This window comes from Nycticebus coucang, chromosome 22 (genome assembly GCF_027406575.1).
Source record: "Nycticebus coucang isolate mNycCou1 chromosome 22, mNycCou1.pri, whole genome shotgun sequence".
Lineage (NCBI taxonomy): Eukaryota > Metazoa > Chordata > Mammalia > Primates > Lorisidae > Nycticebus > Nycticebus coucang.
Window position 1 is genome coordinate 41,435,515 of NC_069801.1, and position 18,837 is coordinate 41,454,351.

The window sequence follows — 18,837 nt, forward strand, 5'->3', positions numbered from 1 at the left end:
AGCAGTGGAGAACTGGCAAGTGTTTGCGTGTGTTTGTTTGGTCTAATCCTGCTGGCAGCTGTAAGTACAGCAGCAGTGAGATTGCAAACTGGAAAGGCCTTACTTGTGAGCTGTTTTGTATTTTTTTTGGACTTGGCACTCAGTTGAACTACCTTGGGAGAACTTGGGCAAGAGTGCAGAAGACTTTATGTGTTGTCTAGGGCCCCATACTGAGCCGCTAAGCCAGACAGAGCTAATAGTGTTCAGTGTGGGCCACATGGAGCCATTATGGGAGAACTGCCCTGGCAGTCCAACCCTCAGGGTCACAGAGCAAGGATCAGGCTGGAGCTGACTGAGCAGCCAAAAGGCAGGGACTGAGACGCCTTGCAGCCTTAGTCCTCAGGGGCATAGAGTGAGTCCGGTTTTGGCACACCGGGTAAGTGGATAGCCACTTCAGGAGTGATCCCAGTGACAAGTGCTTTCCTGGGAAAGCTTCAGCTTAGCAAAGATTAGCAGTTTAAAGTGCCTTTTAAGCGAGCTGAGGAGAGATTTAGACTTTCCACCCTGTGGGGTTTGAGAATTCAGCAAAGGCTTCCAGTAGCCATCTCATATAGCCGTATCAGCATTGTGATTAACATCTCATACCTCAGAAGATCACATGTTTCCCAGACAATATTCAGGAAGATATATATACTGCTTTTTTAAAAATTTGTTTATTATTTTAATTTCAACATTTTCCCTATAAATTTTTCTTTTCTTTCTTCATTTTTCTAGTTTAGATATAATTTTTCATGTTGCCTTTTTCAACAATTAGAACTTCATTTTTGCTAGTGTTTCTACCCCTGTTATTTGGTTTTCCCCCAATATTAACCTGTAAAGTTTTCTGTTTGCTTGTTTTGGTTTGATTTATAGCATTTTTGTCTTTCCTCTCTACTTGGTGAAGGTGGGGTACTGTGTCTGAACAGGCTAGCAAAGAGTTGCTGACTTCAAGGGAACCACACAACCCGGCACCCCAAGAGGTTGGGGGGTTTCAAAGTTGGGTCAAAGTACCCTATTGTATACCTATATTGCTCCTGTATCCCTCTTTCTGTGCCTCTCTTCTTTTTGTCAATATTCCCTTTTACCTATCCCCTCTCCTTTCTCTTTTCTTTCTTTCTTTCTTTTATCCCTTCTTGCTCTTCAGTCTTCTCATCCTTTTGGTCCTGTGCCAAAAGAACTCATCAAAACCCTAGTCCAGAGGCATGGCAACTTAAAGAGCAAGAGAAAGTGAAAGGAAAATTAGGGCAAGGAAACAGATAAAAGAAATCACTCATGATGAAGAATCAACAGAAATCTCCTGGCAACATGAAAAAACAGTCCAGAGCAACCCCCGCAAGGGACTGTGAGGTAGCTACTGCAGAGGATTCCACCTATAAAGAAATGTTAGAAATGACAGAAGGGAATTTAGAATACAGATGCTGAAAACAATGAAGGAAATGATGGAAACAATGAAAGAAACTGCTTATAAAGTGGAAAATAAACAAAAGGAAATCCAAAAATGGAATCAAATAAGAGATGAACAATTTGAACAATATAAAAAGGATATAGCAGACCTGAAAGAACTGAAGCAGTGAATTAGGGAAATTAAAGATGCAATAGAAAGTATCAACAAGAGACTAGACCATGCAGAAGAAAGAATCTCGGAGGTAGAGGACAAAGCTCTTGAGATAACTCAGATAGTTAAAGAGGCAGAAAAGAAGAGAGAGAAAGCAGGACATTCACTAACACAATTATGGCACTTTATGAAGCGTTCAAACATATGAGTTACAGGAATTCCAGAAGGGGAAGAAGAATGCCCCAGAGGAATGGAAACCATACTAGATATGGTAATAAATTAAAATTTCCCAAATATCAGCAAAGATTCTGACACAGTCCTTTCAGAGGGATATCAGACCCCACGTCGCCTCAACTCTAACCGAGCTTCTCCAAGACACATTGTGATGAACCTGTCCAAAGTCAAGACAAAAGAAAAGATTCTGCAAGCTGCCAGGAGTAAGCGCCAGTTGACCTACAGTAGCAAATCCTTCAGGGTGACTGCAGGCTTCTCCAGTGAAACTTTCCAAGCAAGAACACAATGGTCATCTACCTTTAATCTACTTAAACAGAACAACTACCAGCCCAGAATTCTATATCCTGCCAAGCTAAGCTTTAAAATTGATGGAGAAATAAAATCATTTACTGATATACAAACATTGAGGAAATTCACCACAACAAGACCAGCTCTACAGGAAATACTTCAACCTGTTCTGCACACTGACCACCACAATGGATAAGCAGCAAAGTATGAACTCAGAAATCAAAGGACAGAACCTAACCTCCACACTGATGCAAAAGATAAAACTAAGCAATGGACTCTCACCAAATAAGATGAATAGAATACTACCACACTTATCAATTATCTCAATAAATATTAATGGCTTGAATTCCCCACTGAAGAGACATAGATTGGTTGACTGGATTAAAAAACACAAGCCATCCATTTGCTGTCTGCAAGAAACACACCAGGCTTCAAAAGACAAATTAAAGCTCCGAGTCAAGGGTTGGAAGACAATTTTTCAGAAAAATGGAATTCAGAAGAAAAGAGGAGTTGCAAACTTATTTTCAGATACATGTGGATTTAAAGCAACTAAAGTCAAAAAAGACAAAGATGGTCACTTTATATTGGTCAAGGGAAAACTACAACAAGAAGACATTTCAATTCTAAATATTTATGCACCCAATTTAAATGCTCCCAGTATCTTGAAGCAGACCTTACTCAGTCTGAGCAATATGATATCTGATAATACCATCATAACAGGGGACTTTAACACACCTCTTACACAGCTGGACAGATCCTCTAAACAGAAATTAAACAAAGATGTAAGAGATTTAAATGAGACCCTAGAACAACTGTGCTTGATAGACGTATATAGAACACTCCACCCCAAAGATAAAGAATATACATTCTTCTCATCACCCCATGGAACATTCTCCAAAATTGATCATATCCTGAGACACAAAACAAATATCAACAGAATCAAAAGAATTGAAATTTTACCTTGTATCTTCTCAGACCATAAGGCACTAAAGGTGGAACTCAACTCTAACAAAAATGCTCCACCCCACCCAAAGGCATGGAAATTAAACAATCTTCTGTTGAATAACAGATGGGTGAAGGAAGAAATAAAACAGGAAATCATTAACTTCCTTGAGCATAACAACAATGAAGACACAAGCTACCAAAACCTGTGGGATACTGCAAAAGCAGTTTTGAGAGGAAAATTCATTGCTTTAGATGCCTACATTCAAAAAACAGAAAGAGAGCACATCAACAATCTCACAAGAGATCTTATGGAATTGGAAAAAGAAGAACAATCTAAGCCTAAACCCAGTAGAAGAAAAGAAATATCCAAAATCAAATCAGAGATCAATGAAATTGAAAACAAAAGAATCATTCAGAAAATTAATGAAACAAGGAGTTGGTTTTTGAAAAAATAAATAAAATAGATAAACCATTGGCCAGACTAATGAGGAATAGAAAAGTAAATTTCTATTTATATTTCTCAATCAGAAATGATAAAGGGGAAATAACAACTGATCCCACAGAGATACAAGAGATCATCTCTGAATACCACCAGAAACTCTATGCCCAGAAATTTGACAATGTGAAAGAAATGGATCAATATTTGGAATCACACCCTCTCCCTAGACTCAGCCAGGAAGAAATAGAGCTCCTGAACAGACCAATTTCAAGCACTGAGATCAAAGAAACAATAAAAAAGCTTCCAACCAAAAAATGCCCTGGTCCAGGTGGCTTCACTCCAGAATTCTATCAAACCTTCAAGGAAGAGCTTATTCCTGTACTGCAGAAATTATTCCAAAAAATTGAGGAAGAAGGAATCTTCCCCAACACATTCTATGAAGCAAACATCACCCTGATACCAAAACCAGGAAAAGACCCAAGCAAAAAGGAGAATTTCAGACCAATCTCACTCATGAATATAGATGGAAAAATTCTCAATAAAATCCTAGCCAATAGATTACAGCTTATCATCAAAAAAGTCATTCATCATGATCAAGTAGGCTTCATCCCAGGGATGCAAGGCTGGTTTAACATACGCAAGTCCATAAACGTTATCCACCATATTAACAGAGGCAAAAATAAAGATCATATGATCCTCTCAATAGATGCAGAAAAAGCATTTGATAAAATCCAGCATCCTTTTCTAATTAGAACACTGAAGAGTATAGGCATAGGTGGCACATTTCTAAAACTGATTGAAGCTATCTATGACAAACCCAGAGCCAATATTTTACTGAATGGAGTAAAACTGAAAGCTTTTCCTCTTAGAACTGGAACCAGACAAGGTTGTCCTCTGTCACCTTTACTATTCAACGTAGTGCTGGAAGTTCTAGCCAATACAATTAGGCAAGACAAGGAAATAAAGGGAATCCAAATGGGAGCAGAGGAGGTCAAACTCTCCCTCTTTGCTGACGACATGATCTTATACTTAGAGAACCCCAAAGACTCAACCACAAGACTCCTAGAAGTCATCAAAAAATACAGTAATGTTTCAGGATATAAAATCAATGTCCACAAGTCAGTAGCCTTTGTGTACACCAATAACAGTCAAGATGAGAAGCTAATTAAGGACACAACTCCCTTCGCCATAGTTTCAAAGAAAATGAAATACCTAGGAATATACCTAACGAAGGAGGTGAAGGACCTCTATAAAGAAAACTATGAAATCCTCAGAAAGGAAATAGCAGAGGATATTAACAAATGGAAGAACATACCATGCTCATGCATGGGAAGAATCAACATTGTTAAAATGTCTATACTTCCCAAAGCAATGTACCTATTCAATGCCATTCCTATCAAAGTACCTACATCGTACTTTCAAGATTTGAAAAAAATGATTCTGCGTTTTGTATGGAACCGGAAAAAACCCCGTATAGCTAAGGCAGTTCTCTGTAACAAAAATAAAGTTGGGGGCATCAGCATACCAGATTTTAGTCTGTACTACAAAGCCATAGTGCTCAAGACAGCATGGTACTGGCACAAAAACAGAGACATAGACACTTGGAATCAAATTGAACACCAAGAAATGAAACTAACATCTTACAACCACCTAATCTTTGATAAACCAAACAAGAACTTACCTTGGGGGAAAGACTCCCTATTCAATAAATGGTGTTGGGAGAACTGGATGTCTACATGTAAAAGACTGAAACTGGATCCACACCTTTCCCCACTCACAAAAATTGATTCAAGATGGATAAAGGACTTAAATTTCAGGCATGAAACAATAAAAATCCTCCAAGAAAGCATAGGAAAAACACTGGAAGATATTGGCCTGGGGAAAGACTTCATGAAGAAGACTGCCATGGCAATTGCAACAACAACAAAAATAAACAAATGGGACTTCATTAAACTGAAAAGCTTCTGTACAGCTAAGGACACAATAACCAAAGCAAAGAGACAACCTACACAATGGGAAAGGATATTTGCATATTTTCAATCAGACAAAAGCTTGATAACCAGGATCTATAGAGAACTCAAATTAATCCACATGAAAAAAGCCAACAATCCCTTATATCAATGGGCAAGAGACATGAATAGAACTTTCTCTAAAGACGACAGACGAATGGCTAACAAACACATGAAAAAATGTTCATCATCTCTATACATTAGAGAAATGCAAATCAAAACAACCCTGAGATATCATCTAACCCCAGTGAGAATGGCCCACATCACAAAATCTCAAAACTGCAGATGCTGGCGTGGATGTGGAGAGAAGGGAACACTTTTACACTGCTGGTGGGACTGAAAACTAGTACAACCTTTCTGGAAGGAAGTATGGAGAAACCTCAAAGCACTCAAGCTAGACCTCCCATTCGATCCTGCAATCCCATTACTGGGCATCTACCCAGAAGGAAAAAAATCCTTTTATCATAAGGACACTTGTACTAGACTGTTTATTGCAGCTCAATTTACCATTGCCAAAATGTGGAAACAGCCTAAATGCCCACCAACCCAGGAATGGATTAACAAGCTGTGGTATATGTCTACCATGGAATACTATTCAGCCATTAAAAAAAATGGAGACTTTACATCCTTCGTATTAACCTGGATGGAAGTGGAAGACATTATTCTTAGTAAAGCATCACAAGAATGGAGAAGCATGAATCCTATGTACTCAATCTTGATATGAGGACAATTAATGACAATTAAAGTTATGGGGGGGGGAAGCAGAAAGAGGGATGGAGGGAGGAGGGTGGGGCCTTAATGTGTGTCACATTTTATGGGGGCAAGACATGATTGCAAGAGGGACTTTACCTAACAATTGCAATCAGTGTAACTGGCTTATTGTACCCTCAATGAATCCCCAACAATAAAAAAAAAATAAAGAGAAAAAAAAAAAAAAAAGAAAGAAAATTATGGCTCCCACCCACTCCGAATGCTTGCATGATGCTCTCCTCCTCCACCCCCGCCCCCACCCCCAAGCTGGGTGGCTGACCCTGCGGGCTGGGGCCCAGAGGCCTGGGGAGTCAACGGGGGTGGGGGGAGTCCTGGGGGAGACCTGCCTGGGCCAGGAGCTCTGGGCACACCCATGGAGCTCAGGGCGCAGCTTCCTGTTGGCCTTACCTAAGCTCTCAGCCGACCAGGGGCTCCCTGCTTCCTCCCCAGCAAGGGAGCAAATCTAAAAGGTGACCTGCTTTCTGGGCTGAACAGAGGAGGACACTCAATGTCTCCCTCTGGTGATTTGCTGGGGGCCTGTTTTCTTGGTTCACATGACTTCGACCTGTTTTCCAAGGGCTTCCCCTGCCCTTTGTTGTGTCTGATCTCTTCCCCGTGGGCTTCAGGGGACAGTGCTGTGTAGTGGAAAGAGGAAGGACGCACTAGATGTGGAGCCCCAGGAGCTGGGCTAGAACTGGCTGCCTCCTCATTGTAAATATACCTTATGTCATTAGAGCGGGGGCTTTGAACTAGGCTTCCTGGGATCATTCTTTCCACCACCAGTTAGGAGTTGTGTGTCCTTGTGCAAGTTATCTCTCCCAGAGAGGGAAGCTCCTCCAAACTGATCCTTTCAGGGACTATTTCTGCCTGCTTTCAGATTCATCATGATTTTCTGCCATTGTTCATTCAGTCCACAAACATTGGGCACCTCCAATGTGCTAGGCCCCCCAGTTACACGGATGCAGGATGCAGCAACAAGGTGCCATCTATGAGAAATGGACCCTCACCAGACACAGAATCTGCTGGCACCTTGATATTGGACTTCTCAACCTCCAGAGCTAAAGATGATGACATTGAAGAAGGAGATCTCCAGAGCACAAGAGGCCCCCTGCACCTGTGGACTTCTCCAAGCTGGACCAGGCAAGCCTGAAAGCATACTGAAAATGACCAAGAAGGGGAAGACCCTCATGATGTGCGTCACTGTGTCAGGAAAACCTAGTGAGAAGGAGACAGAGGAGATTACGAGCCTCCGGCAGGGAAGTCTGTTCAATGCCAACTACCATATCCAGAAGTTCATTGTGGGATTAGACCATGCGATCTTCATGCTTTGTGATGGTAGCCACGTCTGGGAGATCAAGGACTTTTTGGTCAGTCAAGACAGGTGTGCTGATGTAACTCTGGAGGGACAGGCATACCCTGGCAAAGGAGGAGGAAGCAAAAAGAAAAATAAAATGAAGCAAGACAAGGGCAAAAAGAAGAAGGAAGGAGATCAAAATCTCAGGCTTCCAAGGAAGACAATCGAGCAGGGGATAAAAGAGAAGAGCTGTGATGGGGCAGCCATGGGGTTCTGCGGGTGAACAGATGGACACAGAGCTTGCCAGGCTCATGGGTGGGGGCGGATACAGGAAACCACACACCAGGTGACATTCTAATTTCTTGTAGAAATGGTCTGCCAGGTGGTCAGCATAAGAATTACTGTTAAAAGTCTTCAAATAAGAAGACAAGATTTCTAATTATCGGACACTGACAAATTCATGTTTACAATAAAAAACACCTCGAGTGGACACTTGAGTGAGTTACTTCTTCCCATTGAGACTTGCTGAGTCATTGATTCTGCTGAGCTCCCCGTGCCCATCCTACACCTGGTCCGATTGGATAGCCTGCTGTTTTCATGCTTTTTATTTTCTGTTAGCTAAAAGTATAGCAGATCCTAATCAGACAAGTTTTTAAAACTCTTAATTGAATTGGGCTCCTCTGCTACAAACATCTTGTTCATTGCTCACAGGGTGAAAGTGCTCTGGTAGTCCAGCTCTCCAGGATATTCTCAGACCTATCCTCCATAAAGACCTGCATAATCCTCCACCACAAAAGTAAACTCACCCAGAAAATTTTGATCAAATTCCAACTTCCACAGTCACAAAATGATTAAAAATGTCCACTGGACTCTCAAAAGGCTTATCAATATTCTCAATCAATGTGAATGGTTTAAACTGTCCTCTAAAGAGGCACAGGTTGGCTGACTGGATACAGAAACTCAAGCCAGATATCTGCTACATACAAGAATCGCATCTTACATTAAAAGACAAATATAGACTCAAGGTGAAGATGGTCATCTATATTCCAGGCAAATGGAAAGCAGAAAAAAGCAGGTGTTGCAATCCTGTTCGCAGACACAATAGGCTTTAAACCAACCAAAATAATTAAGGATAAGGATGGACACTTCATATTTGTTAAAGGTAATACTCAATATGATGAGAGCTCTGTTATTAATATTTATGCACCCAACCACAACGCACCTCAATTCATAAGAGAAACTCTAACAGACATGAGCAACTCGATTTCCTCCACTTCCATAGTAGTTGGAGATTTTAACACCTGTTAAGCAGTGCTGGATAGATCCTCCAAAAAGAAGCTAAGCAAAGAAATCTTAGATTTAAACTCAACCATTCAACATCTGGACTTAACAGATATCTACAGAACATTTCATCCCAACAAATCTGAAAACACATTCTTCTCATCAGCCCACGGAACATACTCCAATATCGACCACATCCTAGGCCACAAATCTAACCTCAGCAAATTTTTAAAAAATAGAAATTATTCCTTGCATCTTCTCAGACCATCATGGAATAAAAATAAAAGTAAAAGTCAATAACAACAGGAACCTGCATACCCATACAAAAACATGGAAGCTAAACAACCTTATGCTAAAGGAAAGATGGGTTACAGACGAGATTAAGAAGGAAATCGCCAAATTTTTGGAACAAAACAACAATCAAGACACGAATTACCAGAACCTCTGGGATACTGCAAAGGCAGTCCTAAGAGGGAAATTTATACCACTGCAAGTCTTCCTCAAGAAAACGGAAAGAGAGGAAGTTAATAACTTAATAGGACATCTCAAGCAACTGGAGAAGGAAGAACACTCCTACCCAAAACCCAGCAGAAGAAAAGAAATAACCAAAATCAGAGCAGAACTAAATGAAATGGAAAACAAAAGAATTATACAACAGGTCAATAAATCCAAAAGTTGGTTTTTTGAAAAGATCAATAAAATAGATAAACCTTTGGCCAACCTAACCAGGAAAAAAAGAATAAAATCTCTAATTTCATCAATCAGAAATGGTAAAGATGAAATAAAAACAGACCCCAAAGAAATTAAAAAAATCCTTACTGAATACTACAAGAAACTCTACTCTCAGAAATATGAAAATCTGAAAGAAATCAACCAGTACCTGGAAGTATGCCACCTACCAAGACTTAGCCAGAATGAAGTGGAAATGTTGAACAGGCCTATATCAAGTTCTGAAATAGCATCAACTATACAAAATCTCCCTAAAAAGAAAAGCCCAGGACCAGACGACTTTATGTCAGAATTCTACCAAACCTTTAAAGAAGAACTAGTACCTATACTACTAAACCTCTTCCAAAATATAGAAAAAGAAGGAATATTACCCAGCACATTCTACAAAGCAAACATCACCTTGATCCCCGAACCAGGGAAAGACCCAACAAGAAAAGAAAATTATAGTCCAATATCACTAATGAATATTGATGCTAAAATACTCAATAAGATCCTAACAAACAGAATCCAACAACACATCAAAAAAATTATACAACACGACCAAGTGGGATTTATCCCAGGATCTCAAGGCTGGTTCAATGTATGTAAATCTATAAATGTAATTCAGCACATAAACAAACTAAAAAATAAGGACTATATGATTCTTTCAATTGATGCAGAAAAAGCTTTTGATAATAGCCAGCATCCTTTCATGATCAGAACACTTAAGAAAATTGGTATGGAAGAGACATTTCTTAAACTAATAGAGGCCATCTAGAGCAAACCCACAGCCAATATCGTATTGAATGGAGTTAAATTGAAATCAATTCCACTTAGATCAGGAACCAGGCAAGGTTGCCCATTGTCTCCATTGCTCTTTAATATTGTAATGGAAGTTTTAGCCATTGCAATTAGGGAAGAAAAGGTGATCAAGGGTATCCAGATAGGGTCAGAAGAGATCAAACTTTCACTCTTCACAGATGATATGATCGTATATATGGAAAACACTAGGGATTCTACTGCAAAACTTTTAGGAGTGATTAAGGAATACAGCAATGTCTCAGGCTACAAAATCAACACCCATAAGTCTGTAGCCTTTATATATACCAACAATAACCAAAATGAAAAAACAGTCAAGGACTCTATTCTTTTCACAGTAGTGCCAAAGAAGATGAAATATTTGGGAGTATACCTAACAAAGGATGCAAAAGATCTATACAAAGAGAACTATGAAACTTTAAGAAAAGAAATAGCTGAAGATGTTAACAAATGGAAAAACATACCATCCTCATGGTTGGGAAGAATCAACATTTTAAAATGTCCATACTACTGAAAGCAATATATAATTTTAATGCAATTCCTATTAAAGTTCCATTGTCATATTTTAAAGATCTTGAAAAAATAATACTTCGTTTTATATGGAATTAGAAAAAACCTCGAATAGCCAAAACATTACTCAGAAATAAAAACAAAGCAGGAGGAATTACACTATCAGACCTGAAACTATACTATAAATCGATAGTGATGAAAACACCATGGTACTGGCACAAAAGCAGAGACGTAGATGTCTGGAACAGAATAGAGAACCAAGAGATGAATCCAGCTACTTACCATTATTTGATCTTTGACAAGCCAATTAAAAATATTCAGTGGGGGGAGGCGGAGCAAGATGGCAGCCGAGTAACAGCTTCCTTGCATCTGGGCACCGTGAGTCTGGGGATATAGGACTCCAGGCATCTCTGGCTGGTGGGATCTGCCTATCATCACCCCTGAGAGGATACAGGGAGTCAGCGAGAGACTTCTGGACCCCAAGAGGAGGACTAAAACAGTGGAAAACCGGCAAGTGGTCGCGTGTTTTCAATCCGTCCAAACCCGCCTGCAACTGTAAGTTTAGTAGCAGCGAGGCTGCAAACCAGAAAGGCCTTACCTGTGAACTGTTTTGGTGTCTTTGGACTTGGCACTCACCTGAACTGCCTTGGGGAGAGCCTGAGCGGGAGTGCGGAGAACTTTGGCCTTTGTCTAGGGCCCCAGTCTGAGCCGCTGAGCCAGACGGAGCTAATAGTGTTTGGCTCTGGGTCACAGGCAGACATTGTGAGCGATCTGCCCTGGCAAGCTCCGCCCTCAGGGTCACAGAGCTGGAATTGGGTGGGAACTGGTAACCCAGCGACCAAGTAGCCTAAGGGCGGGGTCTGAGCCGCCTTGCAGCCCTAACCCTTGGGGGCAGAGGGAGACCAGTTTTGACACACAGGGTAAGTGGATAGCTACTTCAGCAGTGATTCCAGCGACAAGCACTTCCCTGAGAAAGCTTCTGCTCAGTAAGTGAACAAGTTCAAAGTGCCTTTTAAGTGGGCTGAAGAGAGATTTAGGGTGTCTACCTGCTGGGGTTTGAGAAAGTAGCAGCCTCCAGTCGTATCAGAACTGTGATTAACATCTCATACCCCAGAAGACCACGTGTTGCCCAGACAAATTCAATAACATATACATACTGCTTTCTTTTTGGTTTTGTTTTGTTTTTTTTTTTTTTGGTTTGGTTGGTTTTTTTTGTTTATTTTGATGTTGTGGATTGTTGTTTTGTTTTTTAAGTTCAACCTTTTCCATACAGATCCTTTTTCTTTCTCAATTTTTCTAGTTTAATTATAATTTCACATTGCTGCCTATTTCAATTATTAGAACGTCATTTTTGTCAGTGTTTCTACCGCTATTATTTGGTTTTCCACCCAATTTCATCCCATAAAGTTTTCTGTTTGCTTGTTTTGGTTTGATTTATAGCATTTTTGTCTTTCCTCTCTACTTGGTGGAGGTGGGGTACTGTGTCTGATCAGGTTAGCAAAGAGCTGCTGACCTCAAGGGAACCACCCAACTGGGCACCCCCAGAAGGTGTTCTTTTTTTTTAAGGTTGTATCAAAGTACCCTACTGTACACCTATATTGCTCTGTCTCCCTCTTTCTGTGCCTCTCTTCTTTTTGTCAATATCCCTTTTACCCACCCCCTCTTCTTTCTCTATTTTTCTCTTTTTTTTTTTCTTACCACTCGGTCCTCCTTTCTCTCATTCCCTTTTTTGCTCTTAAATCTTCTCACCCTTCTGGTCCTGTAACTCTTAGTCCACAGGCACGAGAACTTAAAGAGCAAGAGGAAGTGAAAGGAAAATTAGGGCAAGGAAACAGATAAAAGAAATCACCCATGAGGAAGAATCAGCAGAAAACTCCAGGCAACATGAAGAACCAGTCCAGAACAACCCCGCCAAGGGACCATGAGGTAGCTACTGCAGAGGATTCCACCTATACAGAAATGTTAGGAATGACAGAAAGGGAATTTAGAATACACATGTTGAAAACAATGAAAGAAATGATGGAAACAATGAAGGAAACTGCTAATAAGTGGAAAATAACCAAAAGGAAATCCAAAAACAGAATCAAATCAGAGATGAACGATATGAAGAATATAAAAAGGATATAGCAGAGCTGAAGGAAATGAAACAGTCAATCAGGGAACTTAAAGATGCAATGGAAAGTATCAGCAACAGGTTAGACCATGCAGAAGAAAGAATTTCAGAGGTAGAAGACAAAGTTTTTGAGATAACTCAGATAGTAAAAGAGGCAGAAAAGAAGAGAGAGAAAGCAGAACGTTCACTGTCAGAATTATGGGACTTTATGAAGCGTTCCAACATACGAGTTATAGGAATTCCAGAAGGGGAAGAAGAATGCCCCAGAGGAATGGAAGCCATACTAGAGAATATTATAAAAGAAAATTTCCCAAATATCACCAAAGATTCTGACACACTGCTTTCAGAGGGCTATCGGACCCCAGGTCGCCTCAACTCTAACCGAGCTTCTCCAAGACACATTGTGATGAACCTGTCGAAAGTCAAGACAAAAGAAAAGATTCTGCAAGCTGCCAGGAGTAAGCGCCAGTTGACCTACAGGGGCAAATCCATCAGAGTGACCGCAGACTTCTCTAATAAAACTTTCCAAGCAAAAAGACAATGGTCATCTACCTTTAATCTACTTAAACAGAACAATTTCCAGCCCAGAATTCTGTACCCTGCTAAGCTAAGCTTCAAAATTGACGGAGAAATCAAATCATATACGGATATACAAACATTGAGGAAATTCGCCACAACAAGACCAGCTCTACAGGAAATACTTCAACCTGTTCTGCACACTGACCACCACAATGGATCGGCAGCAAAGTAAGAACTCAGAAATTAAAGGACAGAACCAAACCTCCACACTGATGCAAAAGATAAAACTAAGCAATGGACTCTCCCCAAATAAGACGAATAAAATACTACCACACTTATCAATTATCTCAATAAATGTTAATGGCTTGAATTCCCCACTGAAGAGACATAGATTGGTTGACTGGATTAAAAAACACAAGCCATCCATTTGCTGTCTGCAAGAAACACACCTGGCTTCAAAAGACAAATTAAAGCTCCAAGTCAAGGGTTGGAAGACAATTTTTCAGGCAAATGGAATTCAGAAGAAAAGAGGAGTTGCAATCTTATTTTCAGATACATGTGGATTTAAAGCAACTAAAGTCAAAAAAGACAAAGATGGTCACTTTATATTGGTCAAGGGAAAAATACAACAAGAAGACATTTCAATTCTAAATATCTATGCACCCAATTTAAATGCTCCCAGATTCTTGAAACAGACCTTACTCAGTCTGAGCAATATGATATCTGATAATACCATCATAACAGGGGACCTTAACACTCCTCTTACAGAGCTGGACAGATCCTCTAAACAGAAATTAAACAAGGATATAAGAGACTTAAATGAGACCCTAGAACAACTGTGCTTGATAGACGCATATAGAACACTCCATCTCAAAGATAAAGAATATACATTCTTCTCATCACCCCATGGAACATTCTCCAAAATTGATCATATCCTGGGACACAAAACAAATATCAACAGAATCAAAAGAATTGAAATTTTACCTTGTATCTTCTCAGACCATAAGGCGCAAAAGGTGGAACTCAACTCTAACAAAAATGCTCCACCCCACCCAAAGGCATGGAAATTAAACAATCTTCTGTTGAATAACAGATGGGTGAAGGAAGAAATAAAACAGGAAATCATTAACTTCCTTGAGCATAACAACAATGAAGACACAAGCTACCAAAACCTGTGGGATACTGCAAAAGCAGTTTTGAGAGGAAAATTCATCGCTTTAGATGCCTACATTCGAAAAACAGAAAGAGAGCACATCAATAATCTCACAAGAGATCTTATGGAATTGGAAAAAGAAGAACAATCTAAGCCTAAACCCAGTAGAAGAAAAGAAATATCCAAAATCAAATCAGAGATCAATGAAATTGAAAACAAAAGAATCATTCAGAAAATTAATGAAACAAGGAGTTGGTTTTTTGAAAACATAAATAAAATAGATAAACCATTGGCCAGACTAATGAGGAATAGAAAAGTAAATTTCTATTTATATTTCTCAATCAGAAATGATAAAGGGGAAATAACAACTGATCCCACAGAGATACAAGAGATCATCTCTGAATACCACCAGAAACTCTATGCCCAGAAATTTGACAATGTGAAAGAAATGGATCAATATTTGGAATCACACCCTCTCCCTAGACTCAGCCAGGAAGAAATAGAGCTCCTGAACAGACCAATTTCAAGCACTGAGATCAAAGAAACAATAAAAAAGCTTCCAACCAAAAAATGCCCTGGTCCAGGTGGCTTCACTCCAGAATTCTATCAAACCTTCAAGGAAGAGCTTATTCCTGTACTGCAGAAATTATTCCAAAAAATTGAGGAAGAAGGAATCTTCCCCAACACATTCTATGAAGCAAACATCACCCTGATACCAAAACCAGGAAAAGACCCAAACAAAAAGGAGAATTTCAGACCAATCTCACTCATGAACATAGACACAAAAATTCTCAACAAAATCCTAGCCAATAGATTACAGCTTATTATCAAAAAAGTCATTCATCATGATCAAGTAGGCTTCATCCCAGGGATGCAAGGCTGGTTTAACATACGCAAGTCCATAAACGTTATCCACCATATTAACAGAGGCAAAAATAAAGATCACATGATCCTCTCAATAGATGCAGAAAAAGCATTTGATAAAATCCAGCATCCTTTTCTAATTAGAACACTGAAGAGTATAGGCATAGGTGGCACATTTCTAAAACTGATTGAAGCTATCTATGACAAACCCACAGCCAGTATTTTACTGAATGGAGTAAAACTGAAAGCTTTTCCTCTTAGAACTGGAACCAGACAAGGTTGTCCTATGTCACCTTTCCTATTCAACGTAGTGCTGGAAATTCTAGCCAATACAATTAGGCAAGACAACGAAATAAAGGGAATCCAAATGGGAGCAGAGGAGGTCAAACTCTCCCTCTTTGCTGACGACATGATCTTATACTTAGAGAACCCCAAAGACTCAACCACAAGACTCCTAGAAGTCATCAAAAAATACAGTAATGTTTCGGGATGTAAAATCAATGTCCACAAGTCAGTAGCCTTTGTATACACCAATAACAGTCAAGATGAGAAGCTAATTAAGGACACAACTCCCTTCACCATAGTCTCAAAGAAAATGAAATACCTAGGAATATACCTAACGAAGGAGTTGAAGGACCTCTATAAAGAAAACTATGAAATCCTCAGAAAGGAAATAGCAGAGGATATTAACAAATGGAAGAACATACCATGCTCATGCATGGGAAGAATCAACATTGTTAAAATGTCTATACTTCCCAAAGCAATCTACCTATTCAATGCCATTCCTATCAAAATACCAACATCGTACTTTCAAGATTTGGAAAAAATGATTCTGCGTTTTGTATGGAACCGGAAAAAACCCCGTATAGCTAAGGCAGTTCTCTGTAACAAAAATAAAGCTGGGGGCATCAGCATACCAGATTTTAGTCTGTACTACAAAGCCATAGTACTCAAGACAGCATGGTACTGGCACAAAAACAGAGTCATAGACACTTGGAATCGAATTGAAAACCAAGAAATGAAACTAACATTTTACAACCACCTAATCTTTGATAAACCAAACAAGAACATACCTTGGGGGAAAGACTCCCTATTCAATAAATGGTGTTGGGAGAACTGGATGTCTACATGTAAAAGACTGAAACTGGACCCACACCTTTCCCCACTCACAAAAATTGATTCAAGATGGATAAAGGACTTAAACTTAAGGCATGAAACAATAAAAATCCTCCAAGAAAGCATAGGAAAAACACTGGAAGATATTGGCCTGGGGAAAGACTTCATGAAGAAGACTACCATGGCAATTGCAACAACAAAAATAAACAAATGGGACTTCATTAAACTGAAAAGCTTCTGTACAGCTAAGGAGACAATAACCAAAGCAAAGAGACAACCTACACAATGGGAAAGGATATTTGCATATTTTCAATCAGACAAAAGCTTGATAACTAGGATCTATAGAGAACTCAAATTAATCCACATGAGAAAAGCCAACAATCCCTTATATCGATGGGCAAGAGACATGAATAGAACTTTCTCTAAAGACGACAGATGAATGGCTAACAAACACATGAAAAAATGTTCATCATCTCTATATATTAGAGAAATGCAAATCAAAACAACCCTGAGATATCATCTAACCCCAGTGAGAATGGCCCACATCACAAAATCTCAAAACTGCAGATGCTGGCATGGATGTGGAGGGAAGGGAACACTTTTACACTGCTGGTGGGACTGAAAACTAGTACAACCTTTCTGGAAGGAAATATGGAGAAACCTCAAAGCACTCAAGCTAGACCTCCCATTTGATCCTGCAATCCCATTACTGGGCATCTACCCAGAAGGAAAGAAATCCTTTTATCATAAGGACACTTGTACTAGACTGTTTATTGCAGCTCAATTTACAATCGCCAAAATGTGGAAACAGTCTAAATGCCCACCAACCCAGGAATGGATTAACAAGCTGTGGTGTATGTATACCATGGAATACTATTCAGCCATTAAAAAAAATGGAGACTTTACATCCTTCGTATTAACCTGGATGGACGTGGAAGACATTATTCTTAGTAAAGCATCACAAGAATGGAGAAGCATGAATCCTATGTACTCAATTTTGATATGAGGACAATTAATGACAATTATGGTTATGGGGGGGGAACAGAAAGAGGGAAGGAGGGAGGTGGGTGGGGCCTTGGTGTGTGTCACACTTTATGGGGGCAAGACATTATTGCAAGAGGGGCTTTACCTAACAATTGCAATCAGTGTAACCTGGCTTATTGTACCCTCAATGAATCCCCAACAATAAAAAAAAAAAAAGGGAAAAAAAAAAAACATTCAGTGGAGAAAAGATTCCCTATTTAACAAATGGTGCTGGGTAAACTGGCTGGCAACCTGTAGAAGACTGAAACTGGACCCATACCTTTCACCATTAACTAAGATAGACTCTCACTGGATAAAAGATTTAAACTTAAGACACGAATCTGTAAAAATACTTGAAGAAAGTGCAAGGAAAACTCTTAAAGGAATCAGCCTTGGTGAATATTTTATGAGGAGGACTCCCCAGGCAATTGAAGCAGTTTCAAAAATACACTGCTTGGACCTGATCAAACTAAAAAGCTTCTGCACAGCCAAGAACATTGTAAGTAAAGCAAGCAGACAGCCCTCAGAATGGGAGAAAATATTTGCAGGTTATACCTCCGATAAAGGTCTAATAACCAGAATCCATAGAGAACTCAAATGTATTAGCAAGAAAAGAACACGTGACCCCATCTGAGGGTGGGCAAGGGACTTGAAAAGAAACTTCTCTAAAGAAGACAGACGTACAATCTACATACACATGAAAAAAAGCTCATCATCCTTAATCATCAGAGAAATGCAAATCAAAACTACTTTGAGATATCACCTAACCCCAGTAAGAGTAGCCCACATAACAAAATCCCAAAACCAGAGATGTTGGCGTGGATGTGGAGAAAAGGGCACACTTCTACACTGCTGGTGGGAATGCACACTAAAACGTTCCTTCTGGAAGGATGTTTGGAGAATACTTAGAGACCTAAAAATAGACCTGCCATTAGATCCTATAATTCCTTTACTAGGTTTATGCCCAGAAGACCAAAAGTCACAATATAACAAAGACATCTGTACCAGAATGTTTATTGCAGCCCAATTCATAATTGCTAAGTCATGGAAGAAGCCCGAGTGCCCATCAACCCACGAATGGACTAGCAAATTGTGGTACATGTATACCATGGAATACCATGCAGCCTTAAAGAAAGATGGAGACTTTACTTCTTTCATGTTTACTTGGGTGGAGCTGGAACATATTCTTCTTAGCAAAG

General features: G+C 39.6%; 1 pseudogene; it reads left to right on the plus strand.

Moving 5' to 3' along the window:
* Positions 1-7,226: 7,226 nt before the first annotated feature.
* LOC128574709 (LRP chaperone MESD-like) lies at positions 7,227-7,787 on the plus strand (annotated as a pseudogene).
* Positions 7,788-18,837: the final 11,050 nt, after the last annotated feature.